General features: G+C 47.2%; 1 long non-coding RNA gene across 1 annotated transcript; it reads left to right on the forward strand.

Annotated features, from left to right (window-relative positions):
* The first annotated feature begins 308 nt into the window (after positions 1–308).
* On the forward strand, positions 309–5,527 carry LOC135907511 (uncharacterized). The gene is made up of 3 exons (XR_010566031.2): positions 309–606; positions 849–1,025; positions 3,009–5,527. It is a non-coding gene; the product is annotated as an uncharacterized lncRNA (long non-coding RNA).
* Positions 5,528–24,671: the final 19,144 nt, after the last annotated feature.

The following is a 24,671-nucleotide window of genomic DNA, read 5'->3' on the forward strand; positions in this document are numbered from 1 at the left end:
GTACTCTGCCAGGACGGGTCACATGATAAGCGGGGCAATTCAACACCGCTCACCTGCTGTATTGTCAACGACAGCCGGATTAAGAAATAAGATAACGTGCTGGCTCGCGATACGATGCGTAGCACGCATCGCTCGAAATTATAGAGCTCAGCTCTTAAGGCCCAACCACACGCGGTGAATCGCGCGCGCCTGGCTGCGCGTCACGCGTCTGCGAGGCCGTACGCGCCTGTCCTACGCGTCTAGAGAGGGCAGACGCGCAGGAAACGCGCGCGTCAAGGAGGTCTTGATCTCGGGCGTCATTTTGAGCGTACGCGACGGAAGTGGCAGCTTGTGCACTGACGTCACGTGAGCCGCATGTACACTTCCGGCGGTTCGGAAAGGTTGTTTACGTTTCAGAATCGTGCGGAGACGCTATGGAGACGGCGGGAGTCGCCGCTGGTTTCGTGTCGATAGAGCACAGAGGCTATGGAGGCGATCAACAACGAAGCGCTGATCGCCTGCGTTGAGGCTCGACCTGCGCTTTGGTAGCAGGCGAAACACAAGCGCCACTAGAACAAGCACTTGACGAGGTAGTCGTGGATCATCATGCCCAACGCTGCCGAACAGGTGAGTGCTCCGAATTTTATACGGGCGTCATAGCGGAGCAGTTTCAATCGCGATCGAGCCCGATCGGGGTCGGATTTGATGATCATGATTGCCTGTACCGCGCAATCTGCGTAGAACCGATCGTGATCGAGAAATTTGATCGCGCTCGATCGCCATCGAAAGCTAAGCTGTGTGGCACTGGTATAAGCTGGCTCTCTCATCAGCAGACTCGCAGATGTCGAAAACGCGTTTCATCTGTGCAGATGACGTTATCACAGCGCTGCAGGACTGATGGACGTCCCTGGGGAATAAATTTCGGCGCCTGGGAAGACGTTTCAGAAAGAAAAGCGCCGCGCCGTGCCAGTCGACGTTCACGACGACGTCATCTGGCTGTTTTTCGACCAGATAATGTTTCTGCGCTACACAATGGAGTGTAGACCGTAAGTGATCTTGAAGTTTCCATCTTAGCCGGCGTGTTAAAAATGAAACACGGGATTTTAGTGCTTCTCCCTTTACCACGTTGACCGGCGATGCCGTATGTTTGTATTATAGCCGGCAATGCACCGCACTTATGGGAATCAACTCACAATTGTGCTTAGACAAGCAAGTAGGCGCACAGTATGCATTATAATCAGCTTTGTCTAATTGGCAATAAAATATTTGTACTGCATCGCCGCTCCGATTATCGCATATTTCGTTAAATGTGATCCGATAAGGGGACATACAAGCAGTACAAGAACAGCTTTGTATATTTATTTATTTGGGTACCCACAAAGCCAGTTTGGCTTTGCAGTGGGGAGCAGAGAAAGCAGAAATACAGGTACAAAGTAACAAGTAAAATAGCACTTAAAAACCTAACAATGAAGCATAAGACAGGAGTACAGAGAATATGACATATAAATTAGCAGGATGAATAAAAAGAAAAGGGCTTGCATGATGCACACACAAAAACAAAACACACAACATGCAAGTAGTTTTTTTTTTGTTCTGTTCACTGATCCTAGAAGGCAGCGTGCAAGTCAATGGCCAGTATTTAACTGAGTATTGAATGTTGCTATATTCACGTGTAACTTGGGCACTTCAATCCACAGTTCTAATTTTGCATTTTGTTGCTTCCCAATAGTGTGCAAATCGGTGCTTCATCAGAGACCCTCAAATATTACCTAGCTTGCTTAGGGATTCATTCAGTGTCATCATGCTGTAGGAATAAATGCGCCATACTACTGAAGACATTGTCAGCTGTTTAATTGATAATTTTTTTGTGTCTGCTCAGCAGTGTCCTTACCTAATTATCAGCCTGCGGTTATTCTGCAGATCCCAGGTGCTGTGGTTACTGGTTTAAGCGAAGCTTTCACGATGTTTGTGAAGAACGCTGTTCCTGCTTAGGAAAATTTCCAAGGAAGGACTAGATGATCCAGTTTAACACATTCGCACTGTGCAAAAAATGATTATTGAAATTTTACATGCCAAAACCACGATCTAGTTACATTATATTAATTGGTATTTGCATTACGTACAGTACTGGTCACTCGTGCAACACAGTAGCCAGTAGTCAGCTGGGATGACAATGGTTCAACGACGACATTAATATCAGTATGAGGCGAGCTATTTGGCAAGACAGTAGGAGCAGCGGTAGGAAAGTCCAGAGAAGAGCCAAAAAAAGCTTTGCTGTAAGAAACCTTCTGGAAGGGTTTGCTAGCTAAGATCAGCTTTACTGGGCCAAAGCACCCTTTACAAGGCAGATGGCAAGAAGACAAACATTATTAGATGTAACTTCCTAAATACACACAACAAATGCACTGAATACTACGTACAAAGCTTCACACTTTGTTTAGACGTACATTCAGTTAAGAAAAACAGTTTAGAATGAGATGAAGTTTACAAACAAGTGAAAGGAAAACAAAGTTACAAGCCAAGAACGTTTGAAGTAGAAAAACTAGAACAGGAGAGAGCCTTATGCTAACAAGACCTAACAGTACTACTACTCTATGTTTAGAAAGTGCAAGCATAGGTCTTTCAAAATGAAATTTATTAATTGGTGTTACTGAGTAAACGTAGTAGAATGCTTCCTGCTAATTATTTCAAAACTGAAACATTCCAAATATCAGGCACTGTTTTGAGTCGAAGTAATCACTAGGCTTTAGGCATGCAGATCTCGTAAGAACTGCTTAAATGCATCACAAGCAAAAACAGAAAAAGATACGAAAGCTACACTTACGCGCATGCAGAAACTGTTCATTGTGGTTGTCGAGGCAATCCACTTTTGTCTCTACAAAACTGATTCAGAGCTTCAGTGTACTCTAATATAATCACACACTAAAACAAATGTGGACGGATTTGAGCCTTCATATATTTTTGCATCCAGACTGGCAAATTATTTACACATTGACAATATGTGCAAACCTTATTACGCTCACGTGCAGGATGTCCGCCAGCCTTCCACCAGTGCCCCCATCGAGTGAGGAGGGAAGTGCTGCAGACATCTTAACAAAAAATGTGCCAGTTCACCGTCATCACCGTCAAGTGAAGAGTCACAAGCGCCAGCATCGACTCTGTCTTCGGCGTCGCATGAGTCTGTGGAGTCTCAGGACATTTTGGAATCTCTTGAATCACCGATGTTTCAAGAAGTTTTGGTTCCTGAGGATTCTGAGACACACCACAGCAGTCCGCAGTCAGAAGCATCGCTGGCTTCAGCAGGCAGTCGTAGGCTGGATACGTTAGGAAGCATAGCTTCTCAAGCAAAGTCAAGGGGGAGGAAAAGGAAAAAGAAAATTAGAGTAAGTTAATATTGGAGGAATTAGGCAATGTTTCAAGTGCAATCAAAAGATGCAAACCACAGGATGACTTCGACTTTTTGCCGCCTCTCTGCTCAAACACATTAGAGAGGTCAGTGAGGATATCCATCTCAACTTATAAATTCAATTGATGCAAGTAGGAGAGTAATTCAAAGATTAATGTTTTTTATGTATGCTTTTTGTATAATAAAGCCAAGAGACAATGAAACAAAAGGAAATCATGGATGAATTTAATTACTTTATATCGAAATGGAAAAATAAGGAGGAAGATGAAAATATATGAAAAGGTAGCTTCCCACTAATGGGAGACGAACCCACAACCTTTGAATTATGCTTGCATTGCTTTACCAGTGGTGCTGCAGCAATGGCTATCCCTCTGCAAACTCTCTTGGGCTTGTATGTGCATGTACCATATCTCACCCTGGTAGTGTTAGCCAGTGCTACTCGTGCAAGAACACTCCAAGAGCCTCATCTAGTACACATAAACATACTATGAAATTTATGGTGGAATAGCCTCCAGCTCAATTGGTTTGGTTTTAGCTCCCACCAGTGGCAAGTTATATTTCGTCCACTTTCATTTCCCTTCTCCTTGTGATGTTGACATTACAATTAAAATGACAGTTATTTTCCTTTATGCTTTATATACGTTTCCTTGTCTGTTGTTGTCATGTCAAAGCCTCTGAGCTCTTCTTTTTTGTTCATTTTACATTGTGTTGTATCCATATTTTTGTAGGGTATTCAAGAATTTCATAAAGTTGATATCTGTGAGTCTGGTTGGCTGGCCATTGCTGCTGTAGATATGTGTGAACATGTTTTAGCAACACACCTACGATAATGAAGCACTGACTTGCAACTAAAGCTTTGTTGTTGCAAGACAGATGTTTATCGCTTTCATCTGCGTTTACTCATTCAGCCTGTCTTGCAGCAATGAACCTTTTTGAGTTTACCACCTGTGCATGTAGAGTTTGTGCATGCATGTAGAGATTCCTGTACATGCCTGTAAATAAAAAGAAATGTAATGAACCTTCAACCAGACCCCATTGAAAATTTCGGTTATCTGCTGCAAGTTGTAAAGCCTGTCGGGGCATTCTAGCAGGGCAAGCATTTTTCAAATTGTTTTATTATTATTAGAAAAGGTAGCAGAAAGGGAAAAGTCTTGCCACCACATAGCCAGGAGGCGAGGTTCACTGCCAACATAGACAACCTCTTCCTCTCCCACAGCTATCATCCACAAGCCACATACCATGCATTTTTTTTCTTTGTATTCCATGGCTCAGTTCCAGAGTTGGTTTTGCATGTTTTGCATTGCATGTTTGGCCAAAGTCTCTGTACGTAATCAGTGACATTGAAGGCAGTGTGTAAATGAGACATTTATACGTATGACCCTGCTTCTCTGGCAGGAAGCAGGGCTACCTGACGGGAGCCGTGAACAGCATGTGAACTTTAAAAAATTTCTTAAGCTGAAAAAAAACGTAAAAAATTTCTGCGGCTGTCGTGCTGTTCTGCAGTTGTTTAATACTTTGCAGGCACGATCACCACTATATGGTTTACACAGCACTGCAGAGTCTAGCCACCTCAATCCCCACACAGTGCGCCAAGGCAACGTCTTTTATGTCTTACCGGGATGCCAAGTAGCTTGAATGCAAGTTGAAAAAAAATTTGTACGCATGTCTCAATTGTTTGAATACTAATTAAGATGACATGATTTTTCTTGACAATGATCTACATGGCTGTGGGGGCCCTTTTCGGGTGACATACGATCAAAATTCATTTGTGTACGTTAGCTACCACCTCTGTTTAACACTACATGTGCAAGCATACCTCAGTGCATGTTTTACAGGTAGCGCAAGGTCAAAACACTGAGGTAGCTTTTGTGCGATGCCTGTCGATGGCAGTTTTTTTTAGAGCTAGCCGTAACTGTTACACTGGTGATGCAGTAAATGGAAACTTTCAGTCTCTGTGATCATGCGATCATTTTTTTCTTGTATTTCTTTTCATGCGCATTGTCAGTACCATCATTACTATTTCTCGTTTTGTATCAGCATTTCGTGTCCCATTTTGTTTTATTTGTTTATGAGGTAATAAATAGTTAGTTGTGTATAATTCTGTATTCTGTGGAAAGAGAGAAATAAAGATGATTAATAATATATTATTATTATTATGTATTATTATTTTTATGCACACTCATTGTCAGTCGTTTCCTTCTTTCTTTTGTTTTGCTTCAATGTTTTGTGACTCCTTCCTGATTTGGCTTCCAAAAGGCGGCGGGCAGTAATGTGTAAATAAAATAAAATAAATGAAACATTAAATGGCAAAGAAACGGTGTTCTGTATTCCTCCAATCTGACATTATTACTCTAGGGGCAACTGTCCATTACCAACCTCAATGCTACAGCAAGTCCTCCAGGCTCCAGGGCTTTCTCGAATGTGGTGCTGTCATGTGAGGTCCTCTGCTAAAAAGCTCAATAGCTTGTCCAAGAGCGGCGGCACCTTGCGAAAGAACTTGTAGAAAAATCCGTGGTCATGCTGACGTATCCGTTGCATCTATAAAAGATGGTGCATTATTGCCTGGCAGCAAGATGATGCCCTGCCCACATAAACGCGCAGGTATCAGGAGCTGTACACTCTTCACTGACACACACGTATAGCCACTAGCCATCATTATTTTACCCCCTGCTTTGTTTATGTGCTTGAATACAAACAGTGGTTTGGCAAAATAGGAGAGCCAGTCAACGGTATATTAAAGTCGTGCGGCCACTGCCAAGAAACTTCCGAAATTAGTTGCACAGAATTTTAACCTGCCCCCAGGTCATAATTTCATTACATTACACTTCATATTCTACAGTCACACTTCTGAGAGATAGAAAATATAGGAAATCGTATCTCGTCCACAAGCTTTGTATAAGACAACCAACACGTGTAAAAAGGTGTTCTTGAATCTATGTGCTATACTAATGGCAAAAATATAACTAGCAGTCCTTAGCTTCTTGTAGGGGTGTGCTAATACCGAAAAGTAGATTTTGAATCGAATCAAATGAAGAAAAAAATAATCTGGATGTCAAATAAAATATCGAATAGCAGAAAATGTATTACAAAACTTAATCCGTACAAATTTTGTGCAAGAAAAGAGGGTGCTACACAAGCTCTGTGTAAACAGTATGCTCTACTGTTAATAATGAAGGGAGCTCCAAATTAGTATTACAGATAGTCTGTTACATAGAATCAAGCGCTTCTTCCCCTCTGAAGCTGAACAGTTAATGACCGTATGTGGTACGGCATACAGGGGTTAGACAGACAGCGGTTAAAATGTCGTGAGGTGTCGTCACCACGTATACAATGTACTATCTGTTTGCTTCCGGCGGCTAATCAGCCCGATCTTCGCCTATGCTTTCGCGCTTTCCGAACTACACCCTGCTCTTGTCGTTCCCCCTGTTCGCGTACGTCACGCTATCGTTTCCATCGGTGCTGTCAACCTGGACGAGCCTTGCACCGACGACGCGATGCTGTTCTGCGAATTGGGCGTTCGCGCGCTGCGAGAACGATCCCCGCATTACTACTTTAACGCTTTCACTTATGCGCGCACTTAAGAACGCTGATACGCAGTTGCTGTCCTAACGAAGAGAAGTCTCCATGTGCAAACACTGGCTCCTAGTTCTACCACTGTAGATCATCGAAAGGAAAGAAGTTACTCACAGCCGTAAAGTCCTTCTTCTTTACGCAGTTGAAAGACTGGCCGGACCCATCAACGTCGCCGCAGAGGCCGCAGACGCTTTCTGCGCTCCCACCGCCTTTGCAAGAGCAGCAGCAGCAAAAGCTTCTTTCTCATGTGGTACATTGCGGGGAGAGAACGCTGATGCCGGCGAAGCAAGCGGCTAAGCAAGAACGTCGTGCGTGGTCACGCGCAGATGTCAGCTGCAGTTGTGAGCAAGCAGACGCTATCGCGCGTGATGTTGATAATTGATGTAGCTTTTCTTGCCTTAAGGATGTATAGATACGGACAGCGTGCATTTCTCAACTTAAAAACAATGTACTAGCTCTAACATTGATAAATTAAATAAAAATGGCTAGCCATAATGAAATTAAAGATAAACTTTTCTTAAAGCCAAAGACGACCGTTTCCGCCATCGCTGGGCCACTGGTCTGTCAGCCCTGTGCTACGCGCAGCGAAGCGCGCATGTGTGCGCGTATCGTGTGGCTGGACGCCCTTCCCTTCATCACCCGCGTACGCGCACGCAGACGCATACGCTTACGTGTACGCGTAGCGAGACGCGTATCCCGGACTGCGTGTGGTTGGGCCTTTAAGCGCCCGTTCCGGCGGCGAGCGTCGGCGTCCCTCGGCGGCGTCGCCATAACCGAGCTAACGAATGCCACGAGGAATGAAAGCGAACGCCGATGGCAGCTGGAAATGAAGCGACGGCGATAGCAAAGACAGCGCGGGCAGGAAAGTGGAGGAGGACGGCGCAACACAACCATGGAGAAAGCGGAGGAGGAGCGTGCGGCTAAAAAGTGAGGCGGAAAGCAAGTGAGTGAAAGTGATGAGGAAAGTGCCGCCCATGATTACTCGGTGGCGTCATAGCGTCTGCAATCTGACTGTGTGCGCGACGCGAATTGTGCAGTACTTTGTGTGGGCACTAGTTCGCCCAACAAGGAGTAAAACGTGTATCACAGTTTATACAGTGTCGTTCTTGACTATAACTACAACGTAATAATACAATCCTACTGCGTAATAAGGTTAGCCAGTTCACTGAACAATGACTTGGACACAATTGCTGAAGTGCTTTCTCTGCCGATGGACTTTACGTACACTTCATGTCTCTCATTTTTCTACTCGGCATATAGTGAAATGAATACACCTATGGAGCTACGCTCACATTACGCATTTGGGAGTATCGTAATCGTCGGTGAATGTTTTGCCAGATAGTTATTATATTCTAGTGCGCTTTATCCGCAAATAAATGTGGTTTTATTACTTAAATATGAGGCGTTCTCGCCAGCGTATAAATAGATGTTCGTCTGGCACTCAGAAGAGCCTGTAATAAAACCTGGAGAACTTGTTGCACTAAAATTATTCTTTATACGGCTACATTTTTTACAACAGAAGAAAGGCACCAGAAGATGAGCAATTACGCCAGACCTCTGCAAAATTTAGTAGTGCCACTTCCGTTAGCGCAAGCTCTTGCGGTGAGTGTTCACTATCCCTTTTCCCTTCGCTGCTGTTGCGAATTCATATTTGCCGCCACTTGACGTTCCTGTGTCCTCTATACGGATTATTTGGGCGGCCTGATTGCTACGCTGAATATTCACGCCATGATGTCTACTGCATTTGTGATCTACACATCTTGGGCGTCGTGCCCCCTCTCATTGTCCTCTTCAATGCGTTCACTGCTCCAATTATTTTCATTCAGGCCGTCTCTTCAAACCAACGGCATGCGGCATCTACTTCATCCTCTTATTTTTCAAGCAACCACTGATAATATTTTAGTGGGTCGATACCGAAAACACATGTCGCTTTATGTCCTTGCCGGTAACGTTAACGTCGATACCCTCGCCTTTATAACTTGCTCAAGGACGTGTAATAATCGCTACGAACAGAGAAACACAGGTGCCAATCTCCGATTTTGCAAATATGTGACATCTTAAAGGCAGGCAGATGCGAACTTGATTTATAATCAGTTGCTCCAATGGGAACGAGCACATATAATTGAGAGTGTTATCGAAAACATATTTCTCCTTTCTTTGCAATCGTCCCAGAATGGTAAAAAAAGTACGCAGAACCCACGCTGAGCAGGAATCGATGCTACACAAAACAATGTGCATGTAGTTGGCTATCCAGCATTGTTTGGGGTTCTGCGAAGATTTACCAGGTGGACGAACGTACATGTATTTGCGTAAATCAACCAGTCGTGTGTGTGACGCGAGTGCACGTGTATGTGCCGACTGCAGCAAGACGACGACGACTTCCTTGAAGACAGCCATACGACGGCAATGGCATGATTTTATAACGTGGCAGCCGACGCGCAATTACGTTTGAGGAATGGTCGCTTATGAATAAATTGCTAAGGGCCGTAAGCAAGCGAGCGAAACCTGAACTGAAGCTGGGTGTCACGCAACCCCCCGTAAAACGTCTGCGCAATTTCGGCTATTTTAAAGCGATGATGACATTTTTACTCCGGTAAATAAATGTTAAAGCGTGACCAAGCTGCGTCGACGATAAAGGTGGTACTAAGTTGCAAAGTTTCACTGCAGTTTCTACGCAACGTTCACTGCACGATGAAAGTATTGCATAAGGAAAGCTGATATTCAACACATGACATTCCAAAGCGAAGCCTCAAACCTCAAGCTGTCACGAGAGAACCAGACGAGAAAGTTACACGGCAGGTACGCGCCAAGTTTCAAAAGAGCTGGCTGTCTCTGAAACGAGTGAACTATGAGTGCGATTGTGTCCTAATGTTCCACTTCACCACCAGTCACTAATTTATTGTATTTTTACTAAACCAGGTCAGAGAACAACCTGCCTGAACAACACTTCGCATACTATAAAGGCATCAGGCGACTACACTGATTCACTGCCTCCGCTTTAATATGCGTGTGTTGAAAAGCGCCAAGCACAATTAGAAAACAACTAAATCTTAGCAAGGTGCTCGCTCTTGGCCCTCGCTCGTCGATGAAGTAACATGAGCTGCTGGGACAGGCATAGTGTGCCGAACAAATCTTAGAGCGACAGCACCGCTTGGTGAGGCAATTGTGACGCTGAGAAAAATAGGTACAGCATTCAGGCTCATTGCGAAATCTCAGACAAGTATTGAAATTTTAGTGTGGCAGCGCATGATATATATTCGGTCACTCTTCGCTCTGACGTCTTCCTTTTTTGTCTATTGTACTCCGCTCGCTTTTCTCCGCCACCAAAATGCGAACCTTCTCTAAACTATGACAGTAACCCCATATCCACAAGCATATACGTTGCTCATTGATGACACAGCGTAACTACCGACGGCTGATAAATAAAAAGCCCAGAGCACCTCAATTGCGCACTGGCGTAAAATGTTGTAAAATGTGAAGTAGAGGTGGCAACGAAACAAACGAGAGCACTATTTCATGCGAGTGGCTGATCACTGCAGCTGTCCACCCGGTCCATAATCTCAGCTAGTCATCCTAAAACAAACATGCAACATTTTTAACAGCTTTGGTGGAATTGCTAGCCACCAATCTGCAAAGACGTTTCAGACCGCTGCATTTCTTTTTACTTAGCGGCTCTTTCATGCCCATACGTCTTGCCGACCAAGTCAGGAGAATTTAACGGAGACAGACTGGCGAGCTGTCAATGAATGATAAGATACAATCGCTATTCCCCGTGGCGGTTCAGTGGCTACAGCATAGTGCTGCGAAACATGGGGTCACTCGTTTTGAGTACCGTCCGCGGCGGTCAAATTTATAAGGGGTAAAATGCGAGAGCGCCCCTGAATGGTGCATTGGGTGCCCGGTTAGGCGCCCTGAGTAATCAAAATTATTCCTGAATTCCATACCTTTCTGAACTTTATTCCAATAAATTTTAAAACTGTAGAATTCCTGAATATACTGATTTAAATTTTATTTTCAACAACTTAGAGAAAGCTACACAACATTCCAATATTCTATTTTTATAGTAGACTGAAACCTTGTTGGTGCAGTTAGAAAGCCATTAGAATAGTTGACATGAGACCAACTAACTGTTTTGCCGAAAGCATGAAACCATCATGATCACAAAAAATACGGAGTCCACTTCACTTCCGAAGGCCCAAGTGTCAGGATACACATGCACGGAATGCCTGTCGGATAGCGATATCATGGGGGATTTCTTAAGAGAGGTTGCTGACGATGCTTACAAGTTCCGTGTTATCGGGGGGAGCATCATACCGGTCACACAGATAACATGCATTTGGTGCACTCTCGACAGCCTCACTTGCCGGTGCAACAGATTGCAGTTTGGCCGCCGGTCGACTGTTACCAAAAAAGCGTAAATTGCCGTCCATCACTGGATCCCACATTATTCCATTAGTCAGACTTCGCACGACGACATTAGTCGACCGCATTACATTTCCAGCGACAAAATGATTGACAATGCTGCTCGCCAATTGTACTAGCTATTACATGGCGAACTCTCTGCCCGTTGCTGCAGCAGGCCTCGAACAGCTACTAAAAATGTGACGCGGCTTTCACCAGAAGCTTAATGACGCGCACGTGGCCTGCCTACTCGTCGTTTAATACACGGGACCAAATGAATAAACTCTTCAATATCCCCTTCCACCTTCCAACTGCACAATTTCGTGTTCTTTCTTTGTAGTACCCTTTTTGCTGGTTTCCGTAACAGTTAGGCGCCGACACCTAGTACGCGCTAGACTACGCGTCCGCATCAGCTTGCGTGTGACTATGCAAAAAACGTCTACTATTATTGAGAAGAAACAATTCTGTACACCAGACTACATTGTACAATAAAACTTTCCTCTCTCCTCTCCCGCAAAGGCTGCGACCATGCCACCTGCTTATTGCAAAGGAAGACGTATGAGGGCGCCCTTACAGATATGTGGAGCGGAGAGAAAATGCAACGAATTTTTGCGAGCGTGCGCCAAGAGCATATCAGTGCCTTGTGGTGCCACGCTGTTCAAGCTCGTGTGCCGGGAACTTCCTCGCAGTGCGTGTGTAGCAACGTCAAGCCAACGAATAATATAAGAAGGCACATGCGCAGTACCTGTCAGTTAGCCTCACATAAGGTTCAGTGGCGCGCCACCAGGTCGCGCCGCTGAACCTCATGTGAACCTCATGTGAACCTAGCTGAACCTCATCCTAAGTGGTCGATTTAGGCATCACAGGCCTCCTTATAGTCGTTGGTTTCAGCGAGAGCCGGAGAAAAATAAACATGTCCCCAATAGAGAAAAGAGATGATGGGAAACTTGGTGAAAGAAAAGTAGGGAAACGACAAAACACGGAAACGTATCAAAGCAAAGTTCACAATAGGGGATCAGAAAATTTATTGTGTGAGTTCATCTTCTCCTCTTTTCCCTTTATTTTCTTAATTTTTCAACCTAGGTAGGACATTAAGCAGTATAATAGCAAGAGGCTGGTGGTGCAACCCACCACCCCGTCCCTAAAAGGACACTCATAACATTCATCCATCCATCCTGACTGAAAAATTCCTGGCATCCTGATGGCAGGCATTCTCAACGACAGGCATCCATCAATGACAAGCACCCCGACAAATGACAGTCATTCTGAGAGAATGATGACAAAACAATTTGAAGAAGAAAGAAACGTTTAATGTACTTCATATGACGAGGATAGGCTAGTAACGAACTGGCTTCACTCCAACAACAAGAGTGTGAAAGCGCAGAAAAGAGCGTTCTTAGTAACAAGGCCACACGCCATGATGGCGTTCCAATTATAGAAATAAAGTCTATGGGCCCGAAATGTTAGGAAACGTTAAGAGAGGTAGTGGGCAACACAATAATGGACGGTAAAAACTCGATTTGTGAAGACAAAGGAGAATTAACCTTATTAGGAGAGTTGATACAGAAATAAGGTTCGCAAAGAGCTCGAGCCCCACGCGAAGATGCGAGGCGAAGTCCGGCAACACTGCTGGGCGCGTGTAAGCGAAAGCGTGACGAAGCCGACGTTGACAACTAGCATTCCATGACAGCGTCTTCAGTGGCTTAAAGGGCAGTCTAGCAGACTATAAAGGACAGACTGCAGGCATGCGTTGCGGGCGAGGTGATGCTGGGGAGCCTGCAATATCTTTTCTGGAAACAAAGGTGGTTAGAGGGCAATCGGTTGTCCTCGACGTAGTGTATAGATTCTTCTACAAAAAAGCAGGAAAGGAACACAGGCCCCTATGGGTGGCATTTATGGATATAAACGAAGCCTATGACAATGCAATGAAAGAGCACTCGTGGGACATAAAGTGCGTACTAGATGTGAAAGATGGAGTAGCCAATATTGTAAAAATCTCAATAAAAGTAAGAAGGTGCTTATGAAATGAGGAGGAAATGGCATCTGAGCCTATAGAGATCCAGTGGAGGCTAAAGGAGGGGAAACTCTGTCACCTTTCTTGATGCAACAATGCCTTGGCTTTGGGCGAGTTGGTTCTCTTGGCAGTTTTCCTAAAAATGCGCTAAAGACGAAAACGAAAAGAACACATGTGACAGGGCTCAGCGCGCGTCCTGTTGCATGTGTTCCTTTCGTCTTCGTGTCTTGCGCGTTTTTTATGAAAACTGCCTTTGTCGTTCATGTTGTAGCTATAAGGATTAGAAACCAAATTAGAGCAGTGCATTTGGCTTCAACCATTCTTTTTTCCTCTAAGCAGAATAGATTGAAGATCATTACCAAGACCGGTATACGTAGATTATTTAATTGACTGGCAATGGCTGACAACAACGAAGATTTGCATAGAATTATGGACATCTGCGGTAAAGAGGGGAGATAGATTAGGTTTGAAGTTTAGTAATAAAAATCGGCACTCTTGATTATTAATGATACTCAGGGTGGCAAGTTAACAATACAGGAGGTTACTCTGGAGGTAGGGGATCGGTAAAATATCATGGCCTATGGATAAATAGTAGGCTTGAGTGCATAACAGAACATGCAAAATATGTAAAGAATAAAAGTAGGTGGGATTCAGCCGTTTTGTAAAGTATGGCACTGTAGAACTACGATAGGTACGAATTGGTGAGCGGGATTAGGAAGGGATGATGGGTCTAACTTTCGGCAATGCATTTCTGTGCATCAGATCAGAGTGCGACAAAGGTTGGAAATTAAGCAACGTGGAGTAAGTAGCTTTGCTTTGAGAGCACAAGGAATCACAAAAAGTCAGGCGGTACATGGTCACATGGCATGAACGTCATTCGAGCGCAGGGAAGCTGCAAAGCGCAATTGAGAAAAGGGGGGACTGCGGTGGGCTAGGAAAGTTTACAGCTACTTGTACATGAGGAATTTTGACAAAAAATGGTGGAAGCAAAGTAGTAAATTGTCTAAAAACTATTTTGACAAGTTGCGGTAAATTGAGAATCATCGGTTAAAAAGAAGGTTAAAGAAACAGCGAGGGGTCCGGCGAAGGAAGGGATACAGACAAAATCATCACTGTGAATGCACTCGACTTTGATGCAGAATACTGCCAAAGGTAATGTTCACACTAATTCTATGGAAAGCTATTTGTTCTTTGAAAGCAGAACGGGAGTATTGCAAACTAAGACGCACCGATTAAAGTGCCAAGGGGGAAACCCATTATGCTGTTTTGTGGAGAGGAGAAGGAAAAGGCTAAAGAATTTATAATTTCTTATCAGTAGCGTCGATATACACTTCAAAGCAATGGGGCTGATTTTTTTCAAACCATCGGGGTTTAGGAACCATGGAGGAAAATTATACTTCAAGTCGGTAGAAATACCCAACGCAGGTTATATGAATGGTGGCTAAAATCAAGGAAAGAGCGAAATATTGACGCGTGTACTTATCTTTATCGGGCGACCACGTTTCGCCGCCTAACAAACGTAATCGCACAGCGCGGGATGCGCCTGCATGTATCCGAAGTTTCTGGAAAGTTATCGATGCTTCTATCCGGCTGTCTATTGTCGCCGAACCCTGTGTTATCGGATTTCATCGCGTGACGCGAATAGTGTAGAACTCTGTGGAAGGCACGCGGGTCCAAACGATTAGTCTGGAACATTCGACGACTGAAGTATAAAAGCCGACGCGCTTGACCTACAGATAAGATTTTCGACGTTCGCCGACTGTGTTCGCCACTACCGTTGTGCTTTAAGTGTACCCTGTTTTGTGGGCACAGGTTCGCGCAATAAAAGCTAGTTTTGTCTTTCACAGTACTGCTACTGTGTTCTTTAACGTCACTACCACGTGACATCTGGTGGAGGTGCTTTTGGTCCGTATACCAGACGCCCCCGACAAGCCGTGATCCGAGCCCGGACCGTAAAGAGAGCACCATTGTAGTCACGGACCATCGAGTAAGCGGTCGTCTACAACAGCTGCCCCTGGAGCACGGACTTCTACCTGAGAAGATCAAGAAGATTGTGGCCACGACAACCACAATGGCTACCCTAGTCTCAACCATCGTACTTCAATGACCCAGAGAGCCCCTACCTTCCGTGGAGCTACGTCGCAGATTCCTGAAACCTGGCTCTAAACCTTCGAAAGAATCTCGGCCTTCAATAACTGGGCCTCTGAAGATAAGCTACGACACGTGTACTTCTCCTTGGAAGATGCCGCGAGGACTTGGTTTGAGAACCGGGAGTCCCCCTAGCAACATGGGACCTGTTCCGCAGTAACGTCCTGAGGATGTTCAGGAGTGTTGTCCGAAAGGAAAGGGCCGAAGTTCTGCTGGAAACCCGAGGCCAACTACCTAATGAGACCATCGCTATCTTCACAGAAGAGATGACCCGTCTTTACCGGCACGCCGACCAGGAAATGTCCGAAGAGAAAGAAGTGCGTTTCTTGATGCGAGGCGTAAAGCAAGAACTTTTCGCCGGACTAATCCGAACCCCACCGAAGACCGTAGCCGAGTTCCTGACAGAGGCTACAATGATACAGAAAAATTCGAGACTTATCTAAGTTAAGCCCAGTGGATGCTTCGCATCCACTGGGCTTAACCTTAGCGTATCCTTAGCGTTTGGAGGCATCTTGACCGCATACACGCCCGGCGCAAAGACGCTGCCGCGGTTGCGGGTACAGAGACCGACGCGACGGCGGGCGCACGGCGCTTCATCCCTGGCGTGACGTCACATATCACGTGATGCAGCGATGGTGGCGCCGCCGCCGCGTCGCGTGCGACGGCGCGAACCGAAGCGTGGAGGCCTCCGCCGGGCGACGTCTGACGGCGCGATATGAGGCCCCATCTGCAGCCGGTGTGACGTCATCACGTGACGTCACATCATGTGATCTCACTTCAGGGTGAATGGTGGCCACCGCCGGGAGGCGAGCGACGGCGCGATATGAGGCCCCATCTGCAGCCGGTGTGACGTCATCACGTGACGGCATGTCACGTGACCTACTTGAAGGTCACTTGAAGTTCAATAGTGGCCACCGCCGGGAGGCGACCGACGGCGCGATATGAGGCCCCATCTGCAGCCTGTGTGACGTCATCACGTGACGTCATGTCACGTGAACCCACTTCAGGGTCAATGGTGGCCACCGCCGGGCGTCACGCGAAGGCCCGAAACCTACGTTAACATGCTTCGCATAAAACGTTAGAAATGCGCACTAGGCAATATAACCGCCAAGTGCTCACGCCTCAGTGTGCCATCCAAGCGCTGGGCTCCGTTGATCTCCAAGAGACCATAAGGGCCATTGTGCGCAGAGAACTCCGCAAGGTCTTGAATTCGTCGCAACCTCAAGTAGCCTCGATTGCTGACATCGCGAAAGATGAGGCTCAGCGATCGCTGGGAGCTCCTGAGGTGCAACCTGAATTACCGCAGCCCCAGCCAGAAGCGATGACCTACGCGGCCGTCGCACGCCGTCAAGGGCCCCCGCCGCGACCGCGCCAGGGCCCTGTCACGCCGCAATTCCGTCGTCCGCTGCCGCCGCCGCCAGCACGACCACCCGTCGCCCAGCGCACCTACGCGAGGAAGACGAACATTTGGCGCACCCCCGGCCACCGCCTGCTCTGCTACCACTGCGGCGAAGCCAGCCACGTCTACCGACGATGCCCATAGCGGGAGATGGGACTGCGAGGTTTCGCCGTCAACGCTCCAAGCCCGCACCAAGGTGAACGCCCTCGCGATATCGCCGACTACGTTGCCGCTACTCAGTGGAGCTCTCGCCGACCGTCGCGTTCACCATCACCAGGCCGCTACCTGTCGCCGCAGCGCCGAGCATAGACTGGCCCAGCCCGGGGCCGATCCATGAGTCCACATCCGGAAAATTAAAAGCATCAACCGATGGAGGTGCGGTTGCTGTTCGTCGAACTGACGAAGATCCTCCGCCGCCAACGAAGACGCCGAAGACGCCGAAGAAACTACCTCGACGACATACCGACACGCCGCCGTCCTGACGAAGTGTGAAAGCAAAGAATACGACGACGAAAGACGACCTGATGACGTCCCATACCAGCCACAGGTCAACGCGACATAGCCATGATCCGACGCCACGCCCTAACTGTAACGCAAGACAAAAAACCACCGACCTTGACGTGCTTCTGCACGGCCATGCAGTTACCGCCTAAGTGGACACAGGGGCTCATTACTCCATCATGAGTGGACACATCGCCGCCCAGTTGAAGAAGGTTAAGACTGCATGCGAAGGCCCTAAAATTCGGACCGCTGGAGGACACCTGATTACGCCGACTGGAATCTGCACGGCAAGAATTACCGTTCATGACCGGACTTACCCTGCCACGTTCGTTATCCTCCAACAGTGTTCACGCGACGTCATTCTCGGCATGGACTTCCTAAACCAACTCAGCGCAGTCATCGACCTGAAGTCCAAGTCGATAACCCTGTCCGAAGATCAAGCGATACCGCCGGAGAGCTCTCGTAGTCATCATGCCTTAAGCTCGCTCGAAAGTCAAGTCAGCATCCCGCCTCACTCCAGTATTGTCATTTCCGTCGGCACAAAAACACCTGCCGACGTAGAAGGCGTCATCGAGGGTGACCAACGTCTACTGGTAGGCCGTGGAATTTGCGTCGCAAGAGGGATCGCTCGACTCCACGGAGGGAAAACGGAAGTGGTGCTAACCAACTTCAGCCAAGAGTTCAAGCACATCACCAAGGGCACGACAATCGCGTACATCGAGGAAATTGTTGAAACGAGCAATGACTTAGTCCTCACAGATTCTGCCGCATCTACCCCGCCGTCCATAGACCCCGAACCAGACTTCGATGTAAATCCAAGTCTCCCCATAAGCAAGCAGCAAGAGCTCAGAAGTCTTCTCCGACGATACAAGGCCTGCTTTCCGACTTCATCAAAGATTCGAGAAACACCAGTTGCAAAGCATGGCATAATAACCGGAGAGTGCGTTCAACCACTCCGCCAGAGCCCTTACCGAGTTTCGACGTGAGAACGTGAAGCTATTAGGCAACAAGTCGCCGAAATGCTCCGCGACGACATCATCCAGCCATCGAAAAGCCCGTGGGCATCCCCTGTGGTCCCGGTAAAGAAAAAGGACGGAACCCTGCGTTTCTGCGTCGATTACCGTCGTCTGAACAAGATCACGAAGAAGGACGTATACCCCCTCCCACGAATAGACGACGCATTGGATCGGCTCTGCAACGCTAAATACTTCTCGTAGATGGATCTCAAGTCTGGCTACTGGCAAATAGAAGTCGACGAAAGAGATCGCGCAAAGACCGTCTTCATCACCCCAGACGGCCTCTACGAGTTCAAGGTCATGCCATTCGGACTGTGCTTGGCGCCTGCAACGTTCTAGCGCGTCATGGGCACGGTTTTAGCAGGATTGAAGTGGCAGACCTGTCTCAGTTGCTTGGATGACGTCGTCGTCTTCGCCGGAAATTTTGACGATCACCTTAGGCGGCTTGCAACAGTACTAGAGGCCATCAAATCATCAGGGCTCACTCTGAAGCCAGAAAAGTGCCGCTTCGCTTACGACGAGCTTCTGTTCCTAGGCCACGTCATGAGCAAATCCGGAGTACGCCCCGACCCGCAGAAAACAGCTGCCACCACCAAGTTCCCGCAGCCCATCGACAAGAAGGCAGTGCGTAGATTCCTTGGCATGTGTGCCTACTACAAGCGCTTTGTCAAGGACTTTTCACGCATCGCTGAGCCACTAACGCATCTAACCAAATCTGATGTCGAGTTCAAATGGCAAATGGCGCAGGCCGACGCATTTGAAGAACTAAAACGACGCATGCCATCACCACCGGTACTTCCACATTTCGACGAAGACGCCGATACCGAAATCCACACCGACGCCAGTAGCCTAGGCCTCGGTGCCACACTAGTCCAGAAGAAAGACGGACATGAACGGGTGATATATTGTGCTAGCCGGTCGCTGTCTAAAGTGGAAGGCAATTATTCTACCACTGAAAAGGAATGCCTCACGATCATTTGGGCTACAGCGAAATTCCGCCCATACCTATATGGCAGACCATTCAAAGTCGTCAGCGACCATCACGCGTTGTGTTGGCTAGCTAACTTAAAGTACCCTTCAGGACGGCTGGCGAGGTGGAGCCTCAGACTGCAAGAATATGACGTCACGGTGATCTACAAGTCCTTACGAAAACACTCAGACGCCGACTCCCTATCACGCGCCCCCATCGATCCTCCGCCGGAAGACGACGAGGATGATGACGCCTTCCTCGGAATAATAAGCGACTTCACTAAACAGCAACGCGCAGATCCGGAGCTAAAAGGCCTCGTCGAGTATGTGGAAGGGAACACCAACGTAGTACCTAGGGCATTTAAGCGCGGATTATCTTTGTTCACATTACAAAACAACCTGCTCGTAAAGAAGAACTTCTCACCAGTCCGCGCCAGCTTCCTTCTTGTTGTTCCGTCAGCGCTGCGTCCAGAAATATTGTACGCTCTACATGATGATCCAACCGCTGGGCACCTCGGATTCTCCCGAACGCTGTCGAAGATACAGGAAAGGTATTACTGGCCGGGTCTGACCGCCGACGTCGCTCGTTACCTGAAGACATGTCGAGGCTGTCAGCGACGCAAGACACCACCGACAAGGCCAGCAGGATTACTACAGCAGATCAAACTTCCTTACCGACCATTTCAGCAGATCGGGATGGATTTGTTGGGACCGTTTCCGGCGTCACCATCAGGAAATAAGTGGATTGTCGTGGCGACGGACTATCTCACCCCCTTTGCTGAAGCTAAAGCTCTACCGAAGGGCAGCCGAAGTGGCGAAAATTTCGTCGAGAACATTCTTCTGCGACATGGTGCCCCAGAAGTCCTCTTCACCGACAGAGGAACAGCGTTTACAGCAGAGCTCACCCAAGCAATTCTGCAATACAGCCATACAAGTCACAGGAGGACAACTGCCTATCAGCCGCAGACGAATGCTCTCCCGGAGCGCCTGAACAAGACCCTAGCCGACATGCTAGCAATGTACGTCGACGTTGAGCACAAGACGTGGGACGCAGTCCTGCCGTATGTAACCTTCGCTTACAACACGGCGGTGCAAGAAACAACCCAGATCACGCCGTTTAAGCTGGTTTACGGCAGGAACCCGACGACGACGCTCGACGCCATGTTGCCACACGTCACGGACGAAGACAATCTTGACGTCGCGACCTTTCTCCAGCGCGCCGAAGAAGCCCGACAACTCGCCCGCCTACGGATCAAGAACCAGCAGCGTACCGACAGCCGACACTACAACCTCCGACGACGCTTCGTCGAGTACCAGCCCGGTGACCGTGTTTGGGTTTGCACCCCTATACGCCGACAAGGACTGAGTGGGAAGCTTTAGCGTCACTAATTCGGACCGTACAAGATCATCCGACGTGTTGGGGCACTGGACTATGAGGTCGTGCCAGACGGCATTTCGCTATCACTGCGGCGCCGCTCACGACCTGAAATAGGCCACGTTGTGCGACTCAAGCCGTACTACCAGCGATAACGAACTTTGGGACTTCGCGTAACTGACCTTTGGACTTTGTTTCTTTTCGTTGTTTTGTTACTTATGTTTAATAAGTGTCCTTTTGTGTTTCGCTCTGTTTTATTTGTAGCATCGGGACGATGCTTTTTAAGAGGGGGGTATTGACGCGTGTACTTATCTTTATCGGGCGACCATGTTTCGCCGCCTAACAAATGTAATCGCACAGCGCGGGATGCGCCTGCATGTATCCGAAGTTTCTGGAAAGTTATCGATGCTTCTATCCGGCTGTCTATTGTCGCCGAACCCTGTGTTATCGGATTTCAACTCTGTAGAAGGCACGCGGGTCCGAACAATTAGTCTGGAAAATTCGACGACTGCTGTATAAAAGCCGACGCGCTTGACCCACAGATCAGATTTTCGACGTTCGCCGACTGTGTTCGCCGCTATCGTTGTGCTTTAAGTGTACCCTGTTTTGTTGGCGCAGTTTCGCCCAATAAAAGCTAGTTTTGTCTTTCACAGTTCTGCTACTGTGTTCTTTAACGTCACTACCACATGACAATATGTGGGGATGCTCGACTCTCGCTCATCTCCTGGTGATGTTTTCCCCGCATGGCTCTCGCATCTCCTGTAATCAGGATTCTCTCCGTAGATAAGTGCCCGTGGCGGTCGGAGTGGTTCAGTATATTACGAAGTAGTAAGGGCAAGGCGCAGAATACCAGGACTCAAGAAGAAGAATACAAATTTTCAGGACCGGTGCCGGTCCTGTCGTTTGTGTTCTTCTTCTTGAGTCCTGGTATTCTGCGCCTTGCCCTTACTACTTACAGCATGAACCAACTAGCCCAAGCAAGAGTTTACTTGAGTATATTACGAAAGATGGCGGAAGTGCTGCTGCGATAACGGAGCCGAATGGCGGGGTTAGTCGGGCGCGACAGGGAGTAAACTCTTCTTTTTTGGCGCGGATTTGGCACGTGGCATGGACGTTCCGCGCGTGCGCCAATCCATGCCACTGCGAGACCACCTGGCAAGGCCTTGGAGCAGGACACCGGAATAGACGAACACGATCTTTCGACGCCACCGTTCGCATGACTGTACCAGGCACTGGTGTCGAGCATGGGGCTAACATACGCGCTCGATATCCAGTCACGGTTAGTTGGACTTGCGACATTTGTCGCGCGCCCATCAACATGCTCTGAGGATAGTAATTCGGCTAGAAGGCATTAATGTATGAAAGGTGCAATAAATACCCATGCGATAGTCTGCACTACAGTGTCGTCTTTCTTTTATCCTAACAGCACATGGGAGATCCCACAAATTCTACCATCCACAAAGTAAAAAAAAGGGCTGTGGCTTAGCTAAGGTTAAGCCCAGGATGCGAAGCAAACTAGCCTTTATTTTAACGCGACAGCGTTAAGGAGCTCGTGTCGCAGAAAAGTCGGTGTCGTCGGCGTCGGCTCAGGCGTGCGGCGCTTGCTCAGGCGCACATTTCCTTGTCGCGCCGAACGCTGTGTTGCTCGACGCTCACCGCGTCCGATGCGGGGGGCGACGCCGTGAGCGACGGCGCGAGTAGGAGCCCTGTTTCTCCTCTGTCGTGACGTCATGGTGTCACGTGGTATTGAAGGCGACACCGACGCGCCTGAGGAGCAGGGCTGAGCTCTAGTAATACGCTTCGCATAAAACATATTTCTTGTCACGGCTAGGTGGCGCAAGCCACCACCCGATTTATATTGTTAAGCCTCATCCATCCATCCATCCATCCATCCATCCATCCATCCATCCATCCATCCATCCATCCATCCATCCATCCACCCATCCATCCATCCATCTATCCATCCATCCATCCATCCATCCATCCATCCATCCATCCATCCATCCATCCATCCATCCATCCATCCATCCACCCATCCATCCATCCATCTATCCATCCATCCATCCATCCATCCATCCATCCATCCATCCATCCATCCATCCATCCATCCATCCATCCATCCATCCATCCATCCATCCATCCATCCAGCCAGCCATACATCCAGCCATCCAGCCATCCATCCACCCTCTCATACGATTCCTTTTTACGTCTTATTTTAAGGCCATAGAAACGCGACTGGAAAACAGTGAATGAGGGTATGATTTGTGATACATGCCTAATGCCAATTTGGTACAGGTGAAGATCCCCAGACTGATGCATGTTCACGACATAGTACTACTTGCGGACAATGCAAGAAATTGATGCACTTGGGAATATGTATGGCAACGTTGCAACAAATATAGACTTTAATTAAGCACAGAGAAATCGGGAATTATGATCTTTAATGAAGCCAAGAATAATTACGCAGTGTCAATTCAACAGCAAGCTGTACCAATATTCTAGCAGTATAAAAGCCTGTGCGTATACAGAAACGAAGCAAAAGATTTCCTGCAGTACCCACCAAGGTAATCTGTAAGTGAAAGACAAGTGCAATGCAGCAAAAAAGAAACCTAAGAGCACTTGGAGCCCACAATATATATGAGATGGTGCATGGAATCTGGAAAGGGGTAATAGTAGAAGCGATACAGTTGCCAAATGCCACTCTGCGCTTAACATGGATATTTGACAGATTGGTCTTTGTTTGAAGACAGAGAAGCGAAGAGAAAAATTCATTTTGAAGACTAAGGAACCTCGATCAAACAAATTGCGGCTAAAGTGCATAAGTATCTCTCCCTTAAAAGCATGGTCACAGAATGAAGTAAAAGTTCATGAAAGTTGCCAACCAAGTACAAGGGAATTGAAAGTGTAAATAGACAACCATAAACATTGGATAAAGAGAGAGAGAGATAAACAGAGGCACCGAATTCGATGGAAATAGAAACAAAAATGACCCTGTAGAGTTTTGAGAATGAGAAGAAAAATTATAAAGAAAAATCTGTACGGTAACACGAAAGGAAGTGCCTTGCTATTTGAGGCTCCAACCAGCTTCCTAAAGAAAAAAAGGATACCAAAGCGAATATTAAGACCTAGATAAAGCATGTGTATGGTGCAGCGAAATCCGGCGACCACTGAGCACATCCTAGTGGAATGCGAAGGGCTTCACCCAGTGAGACCTGCAGGTAACGTGTACCATCCAGAAGCGTCTCTAGTGGACGGACGAATAAAGCGGTCAGCAGTCGATATAAGCAACAGAGGTTTAGAGTATTGTTGAAAAAGGAACAAGAAGCTGATTGATACGACCGGATTCATTACAGGATAGCTGGCAGGACAAGATAGAGAAGTTTTCCGAAAAGAGCAAGAAGGTTAAGAACCAATACACAAAAATGATAGAATGAAAAACATAGGTAACATAACTGATTAACACAAGCAAACTTCGCAACTATTCGTCACCACGCCGTTTTCAATGGGCTCCCACTAAATCATCATCACTACCATTATCCTCATTATACCAGCGCCACTGGCAAGAAAATCAAAAAAGACCTTTAAAACGGCTTTTTTGGACATTACTGGAGCATAATATAAGGCTACCTGCATATGTTTGTGGAAATTCTTGAACAAAAATGCTTCGGCGATGACTATGTACAGCTTTTAAGCACATTTACTTAGAAAATGCTGTTTGCATTGAATGCATAGCGATGAAAAGTGATTAGAAAGCTGAAATATCCTAGGACCAAAGTACAAAGGTACACATAAAGACGTAGTAAGGATGGAAAAGGGGCTGCAATAATTCAGCATTGGTTCATTCTCCCATACAAACAGGCGGGCAGGATATTAGAGCAACAGCTCCAAAG

Source organism: Dermacentor albipictus, chromosome 6, assembly GCF_038994185.2.
Source record: "Dermacentor albipictus isolate Rhodes 1998 colony chromosome 6, USDA_Dalb.pri_finalv2, whole genome shotgun sequence".
In the NCBI taxonomy this organism is placed as follows: domain Eukaryota; kingdom Metazoa; phylum Arthropoda; class Arachnida; order Ixodida; family Ixodidae; genus Dermacentor; species Dermacentor albipictus.